Consider the following 10,000-nt stretch of genomic DNA (forward strand, 5'->3'; position numbering starts at 1 on the left):
TGATGGATCTCATTGTCTTTAAATGCATAAATGCATGCTTCATAAGTAGAGGAACAAAATAGTCTCTCCTTTTGTCTTATTGACAGAAAGATAAGAGACAATAATAAAATACATGATAATGACAATAATGATATTATCAATGAACAGAAATAAATGAGTCTTACATTCACACATTTGTGTGACATACAGTGATGTATGCCCCTTAGAGTTTTAAGCAGAACTGTCTGCATTATATAGTCCCTCTCTCTTTCTCTGCGTGTGTGTGTGTTCCGTTTTCTCCCCATAGAGGGCAATCCAGTAAACAAAGGATAGCACTCAGTATTCTACTTTTGTTTTATTTCTTGAAAGGGGGAAGAAATATAAGAAATATACATGCATAACACAACCATCACAGCTCACACACCACAATAGCCCTGTAACAATAAGCAATCATAATAAATATCAACCCATATCTCATGACAAATATCATCAAATATTAATCAACTAGTAATAGTATAATGAACATCATATGCATACATCAAAAGTAGAAATATTTAATACTAATAATTCAAAATTCTTTTCACATTCACGTTTCATATGTCAAACATTATGCAACCTATTCAAATCCTACTGAAAGGCCTATGCAAAAGTGCATTTAGGCTTTATCTGGACAGGAAACTACATCTCCCAAGATGCCCCACGGCAAACCAGGAAGTATAGCACCCACGTCAAATACTGGTCCCTGAGATTCACTTAATCAAACATTCATAAAGCTAAGGAAACAAACATGGCTGGGACAGCAACGTATAAATCCGAATGTTAGCACACCGGGCTGAAAGTGAGTACAAATAAAACTGATCTTGATCTTCCTTTTCACGGGGTAAACCCCCACAGAGGTACTTCACTATTGGGCTTCTGAACCTAAAACATTTCTCAATAAGTGTTGCAGCATTTTTTCTGTTAGCACTGGTGTAACTTAAACATTGTAAATTAGAAATAACAAAACTACACAAATGGCAAACTCCACAGTAAACAGAACAGCGTGTGCGTATCAACTTTTGCTATCCGTGCAGAAACACCGCAGACCTGCCGTTCCGGCACTCACTATTAACCCCATAAATGCCGGTTTAGACAGTTTGTAGAACAGTATCTTTTAAATAAACCAATAAAGACATAACAATGTAAATTTAATTAAAAGCAGTGTAAAAAATATAACCTTCTAACCTTTTAAATGAATTCCGGCTTTTTTAATGATACTATTTACATGCTTTGATTATTAAATGATACTACAAACACCACTTATGACCTCATACTTTTAACCGGGGTTATACGATAATGAGAATAATGATAGTGTTGATAGTGATGCAGTTTGCTACACCTTTCAACATGTTGTAATATGTTCTCCACCCCCCCAGGAACCCCATGAAGTAACGGTGTTGGTATCTCAGTCTAAGACCAAGACCAAGATGATATCAGTGCGATGTGAACAGCCTCAGAGAATCTACGACCTAATGAAGAAGTATGGTGTGAAATGCTCCAATGTCTGGGATTCCACAGTGTGTCTGTCAGCTAAGTCTCCTTGCACAGCCCTTAAGGATTACAATATGACCATCGTTAATGTCAACAGTATCCTAGACAATGATGAATTTCATGAAGAACCTGACATTGTCTGTTTTTACCACAACATGAGAAGTATCCGAATGCAAGCCAAGTGCAGCACATTCAGACACAATCCCATCAGGGCTGTGCAACCATCGTCCAGTGCGAACTGGGCAGTCTGTGTGGTTGCCCTGTACTACTGTGATGAAATGTCAACACTCAGCGATGTCATCAAGGCGGATGGTCGATTCCTCTCATCTGTCCAGTGTCAGAGTCATCACTTTGGTGAAGCTACAGAAAAAAATGTTAGAGACGTGTTACAGGACACCACCCTCATCATTCAGGGTAAGAACATCAGTCTACATTATAATTTATCATGATAATTATCATTATCATTGCCATTTGCATAGCATGCTCTAAAGGTCTGAATCTTACAGGTGATGACACAGATGACTCAAATGAAGAATCAGTGCCAGACTGTCCAATTAACTGTGCCATCTGCTACACCAAGGCTGAGGTGTACCTGAACTGTGGACACTTGTGTTGTGACAGCTGTCTGCACCAAATGAGACAAATAACACAATCACTAAGGTGTATGGTATGCAGAGTAGAATCATCACTTGATACCACCGTGGCCTTGATGATACCTGACGACTTTGACTACAACTGTTACACATGCCTCAAGCAAAAGTTGTGGGTCGCAAATTGTGGACATGTTACATGTTTCTGCAACGCAAGATGCTTTCAATGTGATCAACCTATCACGACTATGAAGAAGTTGTTTCCCACAGCGCGCAACAACACATGAGCAGTGTGTGCGTGCGTGTGTGTGCCCTGGCCAGTCATGTTTGGATTAACAGTTTATGGCTTATTTATGTATCTCTCTCCATTTGAACCCATTAAAAGGCTATAAGATAAACAATACATCTGCATGTCCTGTTCTCTCCCTCTCTCCAAATTTACTCTGCATGACTGTCACAGAGACTATGTTGCTAAAGCGTAAAGAGTCAATTAAACAGAACACTAATACACTTCATAAGTTAATATATACATATATACATAGAGTAAAATTGAAGAACAAACAGTGCCAAGCACTGAGATCCAAAGCAGTGGTATAAGTATTCAGACCCCCGTTTTAATCAGATAGTTCATACTTCAAAGACTGAATTTGGGGTTTCAACTCATCTATGCCCAGGTGTTAGCATGACCTATCCAATAAAGTGTATTGTGTTTGGATTACGTTTATGTCTTCGTCTGTGTGTGTGTCTTCATGTTTAGACTGTCAGTTTATGGTTTTTTTTTATTTATCTCTCTATTTAAAGTCATTAAAAGGCTACAAAATAACACAATAAATCGTGTGTCAGTTCCTGTTTCTCAGTGTGTGGCGGGAACAAAATTCTGTGGAAGATGTTGTTTGGACGTGTGCGTGTGTGTGTCCGCCCGGGCCAATCATGTTTGGATTAACAGTTTATGGCTTATTTATCTACATCTCTCCATTTAAAAGGCTATAAAATTAACAATAAATCTGTGTGTCCTCTGTGTTCTCTCTCAAAATTTACTCTGCATGACTGTCACAGAGACCATGTTGCTAAAGCGTAAAGAGTCAATTAAACAGCACATAAATACACTTCATAAGTTAATACATACATATATAAATAGAGTAAAATCGAAGAACAGTGCCAAGCGCTGAGATCCAAAGTAGTGGTATAAGTATTCAGAGCCCCTGTTTTAATCTGATAGTTCATACTTCAAAGATTGAATTTTGGGTTTAAACTCATCTATGCCCAGAAAAAAGGGACACGGGACCTGTTCAATAAAGTGGAAGGTGCTTTTCATGAATTTTAGGGTAAGGCATAAATCAATTTTTTTTTTAAAAAAAGGGACACGGAAAGCCTGTGGCAGGTTGACCAGCTCTCAGCAGGACGATGTTCACTCTGGAGGGGATGAGTTGAGGATGATTGTCAATCCAGAGGATTCCCACTGAAGTTGCATCCTAACAGAAAAAGAAACAGACAAAGAGAGGACATTTTAATGTCAATGATGCTGTGTTGACCACAAAAAATTAAGAAAGGAGAACACTCATTTTTAATCGCCATAATTTGAACTGTGCATTACAAGAGCTGTTTGACAACCTGTGTGCTGAAATGGTTTTGTAGCTCAGATGGAGAGCTTTCTCACTCCCAGTCAAGCTGAAAAGGTGTGTAAACTCTACTTCCAGTACAGATGCAATTGTTGCAGTTGATACAGCAAAATAAAAAGAGGGGTCGCCATGATTTTCAGTTTATGGTCTCTCTCTGCTTCTCTCTCAATTTAAATCAAATCTACTTTATCTGCATGACTGTCACAGAGACTATAATGCTAAAGCGTAAAGAGTTAATTAAACAGAACACTAATACACTTCATAAGTTAATATACACATACATAGAGTAAAATTGAAGAACAAACTGTGCCAAGCACTGAGATCCAAAGCAGTGGTATAAGTATTCAGACCCCCGTTTTAATCAGATAGTTCATACTTCAAAGATTGAATTTGGGGCTTCAACTCATCTATGCCCAGGTGTTAGCATGACCTATCCAATAAAGTGTATTGTGTTTGGATTACGTTTATGTCTTCGTCTGTGTGTGTGTCTTCATGTTTAGACTAACAGTTTATGTTTTTTTTTATTTATCTCTCTATTTAAAGTCATTAAAAGGCTACAAAATAACACAATAAATCGTGTGTCAGTTCCTGTTTCTCAGTGTGTGGCGGGCACAAAATTCTGTGGAAGACGTTGTTTGGACGTGTGTGTGTGTGTGTGTGTCCGTGTGTGTGTCCGCCCGGGCCAGTCATGTTTGGATTAACAGTTTATGGCTTATTTATCAATATCTCTCCATTTAAACCCATTAAAAGGCTATAAAATTAACAATAAATCTGTGTGTCCTCTGTGTTCTCTCTCAAAATTTACTCTGCATGACTGTCACAGAGACCATGTTGCTAAAGCGTAAAGAGTCCATTAAACAGCACATAAATACACTTCATAAGTTAATACATACATATATAAATAGAGTAAAATCGAAGAACAGTGCCAAGCGCTGAGATCCAAAGTAGTGGTATAAGTATTCAGAGCCCCTGTTTTAATCTGATAGTTCATACTTCAAAGATTGAATTTTGGGTTTAAACTCATCTATGCCCAGAAAAAAAGGGACACAGGACCTGTTCAATAAAGTGGAAGGTGCTTTTCATGAATTTTAGGGTAAGGCATAAATCAATTTTTTTTTTAAAAAGGGATATGGAAAGCCTGTGGCAGGTTGACCAGCTCTCAGCAGGACGATGTTCACTCTGGAGGGGATGAGTTGAGGATGTTTGTCAATCCAGAGGATTCCCACTGAAGTTGCATCCTAACAGAAAAAGAAACAGACAAAGAGAGGACATTTTAATGTCAATGATGCTGTGTTGACCACAAAAAATTAAGAAAGGAGAACACTCATTTTTAATCGCCATAATTTGAACTGTGCATTACAAGAGCTGTTTGACAACCTGTGTGCTGAAATGGTTTTGTAGCTCAGATGGAGAGCTTTTTCACTCCCAGTCAAGCTGAAAAGGTGTGTAAACTCTACTTCCAGTACAGATGCAATTGATGCAGTTGATACAGCAAAATAAAAAGAGGGGTCGCCATGATTTTCAGTTTATGGCCTCTCTCTCTTTCAATTTAAATCAAATCTACTTTATCTGCATGACTGTCACAGAGACTATGTTACTAAAGCGTAAAGAGTCAATTAAACAGAACACAAATACACTTAATACATTAATATATACATATATAAATAGAGTAAAATTGAAGAACAAACTGTGCCAAGCACTGAGATCCAAAGCAGTGGTGTAAGTATTCAGACCCCCTGTTTTAATCAGATAGTTCATACTTCAATGATTGAATTTGGGGTTTCAATTCATCTATTCCCAGGCGTTAGCATCACCTGTTGAATAAAGTGTAGTGTGTTTGGATTACGTTTATGTCTTCGTCTGTCTGTGTCTGTGTGTCTGTCTCTCTGTGTGTGTGTGTGTGTGTGTGTGTGTGTGTGTGTGTGTGTGTGTGTGTGTGTGTGTGTGTGTGTCTTCTCACGCTGATATGTATTGGGCAGCAATATATATTTTTTGTGTCTTCATATTTAGATTGTCAGTTTATGGTTTATCTATCTCTCTCTATTTAAAGTCATTAAAAGGCTACGAAAATGACACAATAAATCGTGTGTCAGTTCCTGTTTCTCAGTCTGTGGCGGGCACAGAATTCTGTGGAAGACGTTGTTTGGGTGTGTGTACGTCTGTCTGATTTGAGTGAGTCACAGTTGAAGTTCGTCAACGCAGAGGATTCCCACTGAAGCTGCATCCTAACAGAAAAAGAAACAGACAAAGAGAGGACATTTTTATGTCAATAATGCAGTGTTGACCACAAAAAATTAAGAAAGGAGAACACAAATTTTTGATCGCCCTTATTTGAACTGTGAATTACAAGAGCTGTTTGACAACCTGTGTGCTGAAATGGTTTTGTAGCTCAGATGGAGAGCTTTTTCACTCCCAGTCAAGCTGAAAAGTTGTGTAAAAAACTACTTCCAGTACAGATGCAATTGTGGCAGTTAATACAGCAAAATAAAAAGAGGGGTCGCCATGATTTTCAGTTTATGATCCTTCTCTGCCTCTCTCTCTCTCCCTCTCTCAATTTAAATCAAATCTACTTTATCTGCATGACTGTCACAGAGAGTATGTTGCTAAAGCGTAAAGAGTCAATTAAACAGAACACAAATACACTTAATAAATTAATATATACATATATAAATAGAGTAAAATTGAACAAAAAGTGTCAAGCACTGAGATCCAAAGCAGTGGTGTAAGTATTCAGACCCCCTGTTTTAATCAGATAGTTCATACTTCAAAGATTGAATTTTGGGTTTCAATTCATCTATTCCCAGGCGTTAGCATGACCTGTTGAATAAAGTGTAGTGTGTTTGGATTACGTTTATGTCTGTCTGTGTGTGTGTGTGTGTCTGTGTGTGTGTGTGTGTGTGTGTGTGTGTGTGTGTGTGTGTCTGTGTGTGTGTGTGTGTGTGTGTGTGTGTGTCTGTGTGTGTGTCTGTGTGTGTGTCTGTGTGTGTGTGTGTGTGTGTGTGTGTGTGTGTGTGTGTGTGTGTGTGTGTGTCTTCTCACGCTGATATGTATTGGGCAGCAATATCCATTTTTGTGTCTTCATATTTAGATTGTCAGTTTCTGGTTTATTTATCTCTCTCTCTCTCTCTCTCTCTCTATTTAAAGTCATTAAAAGGCTACAAAAATGACAATAAATCGTGTGTCAGTTCCTGTTTCTCAGTCTGTGGCGGGCACAAAATTCTGTGGAAGATGTTGTTTGGGTGTGTGTATGTCTGTCTGTCTGCTTTAAGTGTGTGCATCCCCTTCCACCTTCACAGTTGAGGAAGTTCGTCAATGCAGAGGATCCCCACTGAAGCTGCATCCTAACAGAAAAAGAAACAGATAAAGAGAGGACATTTTAATGTCAGTTCCTACTGAAGTAAAGGGTCAATTAAAAGCTGTCCACTCTAATGGGACTACCACAGTGATGTAGTGTGTTTTTGGATTATGTTCATGTCTTTGTCTGTGTGTTTGTCTATGTGTGTGTGTTCATTATCACTTCCTCGATCTCCCAGACAGGTTGTAAAATTGGGTACTTTCTGACTTCAACTAATTTTTTAATTTGGTCAGCAAATATTGCGTGTATATATAGAGTACAGAATGAGAAACGATCTCACTCTCTCCATCTCTCTATATCTTAAGAATAACCTTCGTCCTTCACAATGGAATATCTGACAATATTTATCAGATGGTGCTGTATCCCTCTACAGCACATCAACTTTATCACGGAGGAGATTGCAAATTGGCACGTGAGCAGGTGGACATTTGAAGCTCGACATCTGACAGTGATCTGCGTTCAAGTGGCAAGTAACTATGCTGTGACATACAAACGACGGCTAATGAGTCAAATTAAGAACATGTGGGTAGAATCGAGCCATAACTTGATGGACACTGGATTTCTTGAGACATTGTTGAAGGATAAGGCTATGTTGCACATGTACGTGAACATCTTTGCTGCCATGCATACAAACGTCACATCAGGAGGCACCTTCTACCAACATGTTGATAAAATTGAGACACTGGTGAATGGGCACAATTGGACCATCAACACAGATCTGACCATTGCAGATGAGAGGACAATGTATCTGATGTGCTGTCGACATGTAAGTACGTTTGCATGTGTGAGTGGACAATGAACTTTCCACCTCGCAAAGTTCAAAGTCGTAGAAGAATTTAGAGTAAAACAGAACAAATTTACACTGTACCATATGCATAGACAAAAAACTTAAAGGCTTTTTTAACCCTCAAATCGATTAATTCAGATAATCTCAATTAAAAAACTTCAGTTACTTAAACAGTTTGTGGGCCCACACACACACCTGAATGCAATCTAAAACCGGCATCTAAATTTATAACCAAATCAAAATACTGTAGTGGGCCTGATGTATTGCACGTGTTCGTTGTGGTCCTAAACATAAAGGCCGCTTCACTAGTCAGCAAGCAAAATAAAAAAGGATATTTTATTAAATGTTACTATACCGTTTTTTCTCCAAACAGCCACACAGCAGCATTTCGACACGGACAACGCAGGCCTACACGCAGCTAAACGCTAGCATTAGCATAACGTTAGAACAAAACTTAAAATTTATCTGAAATTCGTGTTGAACTTCCTCCTGGCTGTTCCAAACTCAGTCTGGGTCTGTTATGTCTTAAGTTCGAAAGCAGCGGAAAAAGTCCCTTATAACTGTTCAACTGAGGGAGTTAAACTTTAACTAGAAAATGTCCGTTCGCTTGTAATGAACTAACGCAGGCCTTCACGATGCTAAGTGTTAGCATTAGCAATAACGTTAGCACAAAACTTAAAATTTATCTGAAATTCGTGTTGAACTTCCTACCGTTTTTTCAATGTGCAGCTTGTCACTCTTCTCACTGGTTGTCGTGCAGACAATCATAAGACACAAGTTACACACTGGTTTGTGCACTTCTAACTCACAACTTTACTCAAAACATCTCCGTGTCACGCTCGCTCTGTAGCTCCATTTCCTAGCCGCTCTCTCCTGGCCTGTCCCCACTCTCTCATGTCCGTGCTGAAACATTGCAGACATGACGTTCCTCCTTCTTCTTCTTCTTCTTCTTCTTCTTCGATTGGCGACTGGCATCCAGCTTATAGGTGCATTGCCGCCACCTACCGGACTGGAGTGTGGAACATTAGATGACAGAGAAAAAAAAATGACACGACGTTCCGTCACTCACTATTAACCCCATAAATGCCGGTTTAGGCGGTTTCTAGAACAGTATCTTTTAAATAAACCAATACACATATAATCTGGTTTGCTACACCTTTCAACAAGTTGTAATATGTTCTCCACCCCCCCAGGAACCCCATGAAGTAACGGTGTTGGTGTCTCAGTCTAAGACCAAGACCAAGATGATATCAGTGCGATGTGAACAGCCTCAGAGAATCTACGACCTAATGAAGAAGTATGGTGTGAAATGCTCCAATGTCTGGGATTCCACAGTGTGTCTGTCAGCTAAGTCTCCTTGCACAGCCCTGAAGGATTACAATATGACCATCGTTAATGTCAACAGTATCCTAGACAATGATGAATTTCATGAAGAACCTGACATTGTATGTTTTTACCACAACATGAGAAGTATCCGAATGCAAGCCAAGTGCAGCGCATTCAGACACCATCCCTACACTGCTGTGCAACCATTGTCCAGTGTGAACCTGGGAAGCGAGGTTGACTGTATTCCGGTTGCCCTGTACTACTGTGATGAAGTGTCAACACTCAGCGATGTCATCAAGGCGGATGGTCGATTCCTCTCATCTGTCCAGTGTCGGGGTCAACAATTGGGTGAGGTTACAGACAAATATGTTGCACAAGTGTTACACGACACCTCCCTCATCCTTCAGGGTAAGAACATCAGTCTACATTATAATTTATTATGATTATTATTATCGACATTCATATAGCATGTTCTAAAGGTTCGAATTCTTCTAGGTGTGGATCTTACAGGTGATGACTCAAATGAAGAATCAGTGCCAGACTGTCCATTTGGCTGTGCCATCTGCTACACCAAGGCTGAGGTGTACCTGAACTGTGGACACTTGTGTTGTGAAAGCTGTCTGCACCAAATGAGACAACATGATTTACTTAAGTGTATGGTATGCAGAGTAGAATCATCATTTGATACCACCATGACCGTGATGATACCTGACGGTTTTGACTACCAATGTGACACGTGCTTCGAGCAAAAGTTGTGGGTCACAAACTGTGGACATGTTACATGTTTCTGCAACGTAAGATGCTTTGAATGTGA

At 39.3% G+C, this 10,000-nt stretch overlaps 1 long non-coding RNA gene across 5 annotated transcripts; it reads right to left on the minus strand.

Annotated features, from left to right (window-relative positions):
* Positions 1 to 315: 315 nt before the first annotated feature.
* LOC115577731 (uncharacterized) lies at positions 316 to 8,839 on the minus strand. 5 transcript variants are annotated; one of them, XR_003983268.1, is made up of 4 exons: positions 8,572 to 8,826; positions 7,007 to 7,059; positions 3,226 to 5,943; positions 316 to 2,134 (listed from the first exon to the last, which is right to left on the minus strand). It is a non-coding gene; the product is annotated as an uncharacterized LOC115577731 (long non-coding RNA). The 5 variants fall into 5 exon arrangements; XR_003983267.1 differs by having other exon boundaries at positions 316 to 1,869; positions 2,014 to 5,943; positions 8,572 to 8,822; XR_003983266.1 differs by having other exon boundaries at positions 316 to 5,943; positions 6,758 to 7,059; positions 8,572 to 8,839.
* Between the last annotated feature and the right edge of the window lie 1,161 nt (positions 8,840 to 10,000).

The sequence above is a fragment of the Sparus aurata genome, unplaced genomic scaffold, assembly GCF_900880675.1.
Source record: "Sparus aurata unplaced genomic scaffold, fSpaAur1.1, whole genome shotgun sequence".
NCBI classification, from domain to species: Eukaryota; Metazoa; Chordata; class Actinopteri; order Spariformes; family Sparidae; genus Sparus; species Sparus aurata.